At 51.2% G+C, this 6,000-nt stretch overlaps 1 protein-coding gene across 8 annotated transcripts in view; it reads right to left on the minus strand.

Annotated features, from left to right (window-relative positions):
* SETX (senataxin) overlaps positions 1 to 5,153 on the minus strand; it is a 65,402-nt gene extending 60,249 nt beyond the window's left edge. For 3 of the 8 annotated variants that reach the window (XR_006295038.1, XM_043566224.1, XM_043566217.1), the window contains exon 1: positions 4,286 to 4,481. The gene's annotated coding sequence lies outside the window, so the exon portion shown is untranslated. Of the gene's footprint in view, positions 1 to 3,320; positions 3,437 to 4,285; positions 4,482 to 5,015 lie in introns of those variants that run through there. The other 5 variants (XM_043566221.1, XM_043566222.1, XM_043566220.1 and 2 more) reach the window with 5 other exon arrangements.
* Between the last annotated feature and the right edge of the window lie 847 nt (positions 5,154 to 6,000).

Below are 6,000 nucleotides of genomic sequence, written 5' to 3' on the forward strand. Positions count from 1 at the left end.
TGCAGACTGTATACTAAAAACTAAGCCTGTCTCCTAAGTGGATGGACCTAACTCATGCATTCTCATCAGGGGTGAAATCATCCTCAAGGAGATGAAAACTGGTTAGTGGGACACAAAAAAAAATATATTGCTTTTTTTTTTTTCTTAAAATGTGTAAAGCACAAAGATGCCTAAAGTACATAAAGGGATATACAATGTATTGGTGGTTTAAAATCAAGGGGAAATGCATGCGGTAGAAAGGTCTAAAGTTTCCTCTCAGGGAGGGAGAAGAAACAATAAAAGATAAAGAAAAATAAATGACCCAAGTCACTGAATACCTGGGTACAGAAACCCAGCAGCGTGACGTTTTCAAATGCATCATCATCATAAAATTCAAGAGCGCAAAACGTCTGCTAACGGGAAATCAATGACACCTTGACGGAAATTTTATTTCACGGCTGAGGCTTTTTTGGCGTAATGCCAGATCCTAAAATAAGCTGGTTTTCAAAAAAAATCCCTTATTTTCTTCTTACTTCCATGATTAAGTAATTATACATAAACGCGTAAGTAAAATCGAATACGTGCATCTGTCTTGTGAATTTTTAAGATTAACTATTAATTGTACGCTTTCTTCACCCTCCTAAAAAGAACTCAGGGTGGCTTTCAACATTAAAGCTAAGGAGGACATACAGAAATGGACATTTAGAAAACACACAGAAAACAACACTCAAAAGGAGGGATGGAAACCCATTTAGAAGAAAAGCTCACTACATCCTAGATTAGGAGTTTCCTGAAGAGCAAAAAAAATGAGTTACACAATCCTCATTTGAAAAATAAAAAAAAGCATGCTGGCTCAGCTGGAGAATCCTGCCCTTTCCTAAACACTAATTCTAATTCCATTAGATTTTACTAATACGCACCCTGTGCGAGGGGGCTGCGAACTAGGGAATACCAAGTAACACATTAGCTTTGCAGAATACAAAATTATGTTTTTCAAAGCAGAGTGTGTTAACTCTAAAAGGCCAATATCATAATATTATAAGTTAAAAGTCTTCACAAACTGTTTTTTCCAGTGATCTATTTCAGTGTGGGGAGTGAACTGAGAAGCAGATCTAAGAACAGAAAGTGAAACTCTGGCGAATTCTCAAACCTCACTTGCCTCAAGCAGGATTTCTGCAGTCAATCGAAAACTCTGAAAAAAAAATTAGGGTCTGAAGTACAAATAAAATGCTGTGACTTTAAAATAATTAGCAGTTACAAAAAAAGAAAGAAACTTTCTACTGAGAACATTAAGGAGACTTCTGTAGTTCACTCACTCACAGAGCTAGCCTATTTCCTTCCACACCCCAGAAAGCAGAACTAAATTTTCTTGCTTGCCATATAACAGATGGGTACCACGGAGTCTAGAATACGGAAAACAGTGCTATAGAGCATGTCAACAACAGAGAGTGTTTCCAGATTCCTCTGCAAAGGCCATAAATGGGTGGTTACACCCCCAAATCTAAAATTATCATTGGCCCGAGCATCTAAATGGGGTATATATATATAAAGTAGTTTTTCTTTTGGGAGAAAATCTGTTGGTAGATGACCATAAATCCTTGAAGTTTTTGCCCAACTCGGTCCTTGTGGAAGGCCTGAGTTTTGTTCATTTCATCCCATTTTAACTGCCTGGACTACGACTGAGCCACAGATGCTGGTGCCCGAGGAACCCTCAAGCTGCAGAACGGACGTTAAGAGCCACCCTCGGAGCCTCCGAAAGAGAACTGATTCGTCACTAACACAGGATGCTTCTCCAGGGCTATAGACCGACTTTCCAAAGACCTGCCTTGGGGACATCATTTCTCAGTATTAGCTGGCCAGACACCTCAAACGACAATCACTTTCCTCTACCTTACCGAGCTAAACGTCTTGCAAAAGTAGTCTGGATTTGTCTGCTTGATAGCTCCCTGGCAATCTGGCTTCTACCCTTACGTTTCACTGCCTGTTTTCCCAGAGTCCCTAGTCATCTCTGTATCACCAAATCCGACAGAGTTTTTCTCTGCCTCCTCTAAAGCATAGAAAAATTCTGACCATGCATTCTTTAGCTAAGACAGCACACCATTCTCTCTCCTTTCACTTCCTCTACCCAATCTCCTTCACGGTCACTTCTTCCTTTGTCCCCCTTCAAATATCAGTTTCCAAAGGCTTGCCTCAGGACTCTCCATCCCATTTCTCTTTCTGGGTGACCTAATTCAAACCACTTTTTCCATTACTACCTGTAACGGAAGAAAGTATGTAAAACTCTCTCTCAGTGCGACACTTAGCTGTAATTCAGGCACTCAATAAACGACAACAATTCCAGCCTAGCCTACAGTCTCGCAGATACATTCGGTATCCAACTGCACAGAGTTGGCATCTCAAAGACAAAGACAGAAGGAAATCCGTCCCTTAAACCCGTGATTCACCCTATATGCTCTCTACTCGTGACATTACCATCCCTTGTCTTCAAAGACAATGGCCCTAGATGTCCTCCCTTAGCATCCATCTTCAATTCCATAGTCTCCCTCCTTAATTGTATCTACGCTTTATACCCAGCGATGCTGCCATCCCCTTAATAGGATATATTTTCACCATTTGTCTGGATTGCAGAAGCCTAAATAAATAATGCTTCTGGCTCTTATTTCATCCACCACCAATTCCTCCCCCAGCATACTGCGGAAGGGGAAAGCAAAAACTGACCTCTGAACTCCCCCAGTTTCGGGATAAAATTCACATTTTTTGACCTCACTGCAGAAAGCCCTCCGTTATCGGGCTTCAGCATCTCTCACGGTTCCCGCCCCACCCCCCCACCCCCCCAGCCCTCGCTCTTCCTAAAATGGGGCAGGGTGTTTGGCTTTTCCTGCTTTCAGAGAAGCTCGCACTGAACACCCAACCTTCGCAGCTCTGCCTGGCGCTCAACCCTCAACGCACGTCAGACTCAGCAAAGGAACTTCAAAAAAAGATGAGATAAATACAACTCAGATTCGGTTTTTTAAAAACACCTCAGCAGTGATTCTGAGAAAATCTGAGAGCCTCCCGTGTGCAATCAATCCCTGTACGTCATCACATCTGAGGGCTTATCTGACCCATCCTCCCTTCCACTCTGACGCTCCTACCCTCTCAGGACTTTGCACATCTCAGGGCACTTGCCTGCGCCGAGTCGAGCTGTTCACTTTTTGTCTCCCACCTCTACCACACATTTGCTGCCTCCCCACCAATTGTGAGTCTGGGGCACGGATCTGCTTTGCATATTTTTACTCCGGTGCCTGACACCTATTCAGGGATTGAAAACCATCTTAGATGTTGGCTTAAAAAATAATTACCTGGGCTAACGGTCTACAGAGAAGTGATCCTCTCGGTGGAGATTCCTAGGCTTATTTGTGAATGGGTGAGGATTTGCACTCATGTGTACCCAGACTCTGGACCCAAAAGAACATTTCTGAAACAGGACGGGCGAGGGGGAAGGAAAGGAACAAAACTGATGAAGTGGTTTTTACACTCCATCCGGGTTTCATTCACGTCCACCCTATGAAGTCGGGCCAGACGGTACCAATCGGACAAGCGGCTCAGGCTCAGACAGCCTGCCCGTGAGCACCCAAATCTGCAGAAGTGGTGCAACTGCGCTCCTGAGCCCACAGCGACAGGACGCTGGCTGTCCCCGCGCACGGAACGGCTGGGCACCTCGACAAACAGCCCCCAAATCAGCACCAGCGGGTAGATTCAGCCCTCGGCCCGGAAGTCGTGTCCGCCACTCCAACCGGAGCACTGCTGCTCCTAACGGGGGAGGTTCTTCCCCCGCGAGCCCCGCACCCGGTGTCCTGCGCGCCGAGCCCGTCTCGGGCCCATCGCAGCCCCGAGAGGTGGGGCGGCGGACAAAGCCCCCCACCCCGGGCAGTGCGCTCCAGCGCCTTCAGGTGGGGAGGGGAGGACTCGGGGGAGCCAGCCGGGAGCAGCACTCTCTCCCGAGGGGGAGGAGGACTCCGGGGCAGCAGGACGGGGCTTTCTCCGGCGAGCCCCCGACTCATCCCCCAAAGGAACTACGCAGTGTCCGGGCCAAAAGCAGCTCGCACGACACCGCGGAGGAGACAACGGCGGGGGACGGGGCGGGGATCCAGACGCCCGGGACCCCGGGGTGCAGGAGGCACCAGGGGGCGGGCTGTCCCCGCCCCCCTCGCGTCGCTGCCCCTCCCCCGAGGAAAGCGCCCCCCCCCCCCCGCGCCGCCCCTCCCCCACCCGCCGCCCGGGCCTGACGCGCCGCGACGGTTACTCCACGCGGCCCCCCGCGCACCTCACGCCCGCCGGGCCCACAGCCTCGAGCCCGCCGCGCTCTCCTCACCCCGCTCGGCCTCGCTTCGGCCACTAGCCCACCTCCATGCCTCGGCTCAACAGTCGGCCGAGGGCGGATGTGCGGGCCCGCACCCGAGCGCCTCCGTTCCCACCCGGCCACCCAACCCGGCAGCGCCGCACGCCGAGGCCCCGCCCCTCCCCCGCGCGCGGCGTCCGCCGAACGCAGGCTCCGCCCCGCCGCCTTCTTGTTTTGGTGCGCGGAGGGGCGGAGCACGGGAAGAGACGCACCGCGGCTCCGCCGGGAGGCAGAAACGCCTGGCGCTGATGTCACTTCCGGGATGCCGGTTCCGGCCAATCGGGAGCGCCCTACGGGGGGGGGAGGGGCGTCGACTGCGGTGCGCTGAACCTGGTCCCGTCCAGGACTCCCTTCCGGTCAGGGTCGGACCCCGACGCGCCTAGCCCCGGGGCGATTTAGGCCTCTAGCCTGTACCCTTTAACGGTCGTTCCCTTTTCTGATCTTTGCAACGCCCCGGGCGTTTCAGCGCGGTGTGTTACAGATTGAGGGGGATTTTTTTTTTTCCTTTTAGATTTCCTTAAATTCCTAAAATATAATACGTTAATCAACACCTAATGGGGAGAGGGAGTTCATACTACGGGAAAGGAGTTCGCGAAGTACCGTAACAGCAATCACCACCGGAGAGCCTGCCTGGTTTTTACCGCCTGCCACTGACCTGGAGGAAGAGAAGCCGCCCCTGCCTCGACTGAGGGCAGAGGCGGAAAAGCGGGAGAGGGACAGGTGCCGACCAGCACCACCGAGGCCGGAGCTGCGGCTGCGGTCCTGCCTCCGGGACCTGTAACCGAAGACTGAGTGGGCGGCGGAGGGGGCGAGGCGAGGAAACTTATAGCGAGGGGGGCGGGGCTTGTGGGACCTCGCGCAAGCGCGCGCGAGGCCAACGACCGTTGCTCGCCTGGTTTCTCGAAGCTTCTGTAGCGTGCGGACAGTCGGCTGTAGGCACACGAAGCGCTTAGGTCACACAACTGTTTCAGACCGTACTCGTTATGCGTACGTCCTCACTGAAGGAGTGTGTTTACGCAATACTTGTTTGAAATGAGAATCTGGAGGGCTATTGGGGGAAGAAATTATTTTGAGGGATGAACAAAATGGTAAAAGTCACCGGGATTTTGTACTTCCCTGACATCACCGCTGTTAGGTAGATCCTTGCAGAATGCATTACTTAGGTTTTTACCAAAGTTGACATATGAAAGAGTTTTATTTTTAATTTTTTAAAACGTTTATTTTTATCAGAGAGAGACAGAGCCCAAGCTGGGGAGGGGCAGAGAGAAAGAGAGAGAGACAGAACCCGAAGCAGGCTCCGGGCTCTGAGCTATCAGCACAGAGTCTGATGCGGGGTTCGAACTCACGAACCATGAGATCATGACCCGAGCCAAAGTCGGATGCTTAACCGACTGAGCCACCCAGGCGCCCCTGAAAGAGTTTAAAAGTGCCAAACTCCTCTCCACCCTGCTAAGGGACAGAAGACAGAAGACTACCTGGGATCCTGAACAGGGTGTGGGTGGGGGGTTGTAGGGGGGGAGAAAGGGGTTGGGGGAGTGGAGGTGGGGGAAAGAGGGTGGGGAGGTGGGGGAAAGAAACTCCCATGGACCTGACAGTTGGGCTAGGAACACACGACAACGTTCTAACTTCTTATAAAAGCT

This window comes from Prionailurus bengalensis, chromosome D4, assembly GCF_016509475.1.
Source record: "Prionailurus bengalensis isolate Pbe53 chromosome D4, Fcat_Pben_1.1_paternal_pri, whole genome shotgun sequence".
NCBI lineage: Eukaryota > Metazoa > Chordata > Mammalia > Carnivora > Felidae > Prionailurus > Prionailurus bengalensis.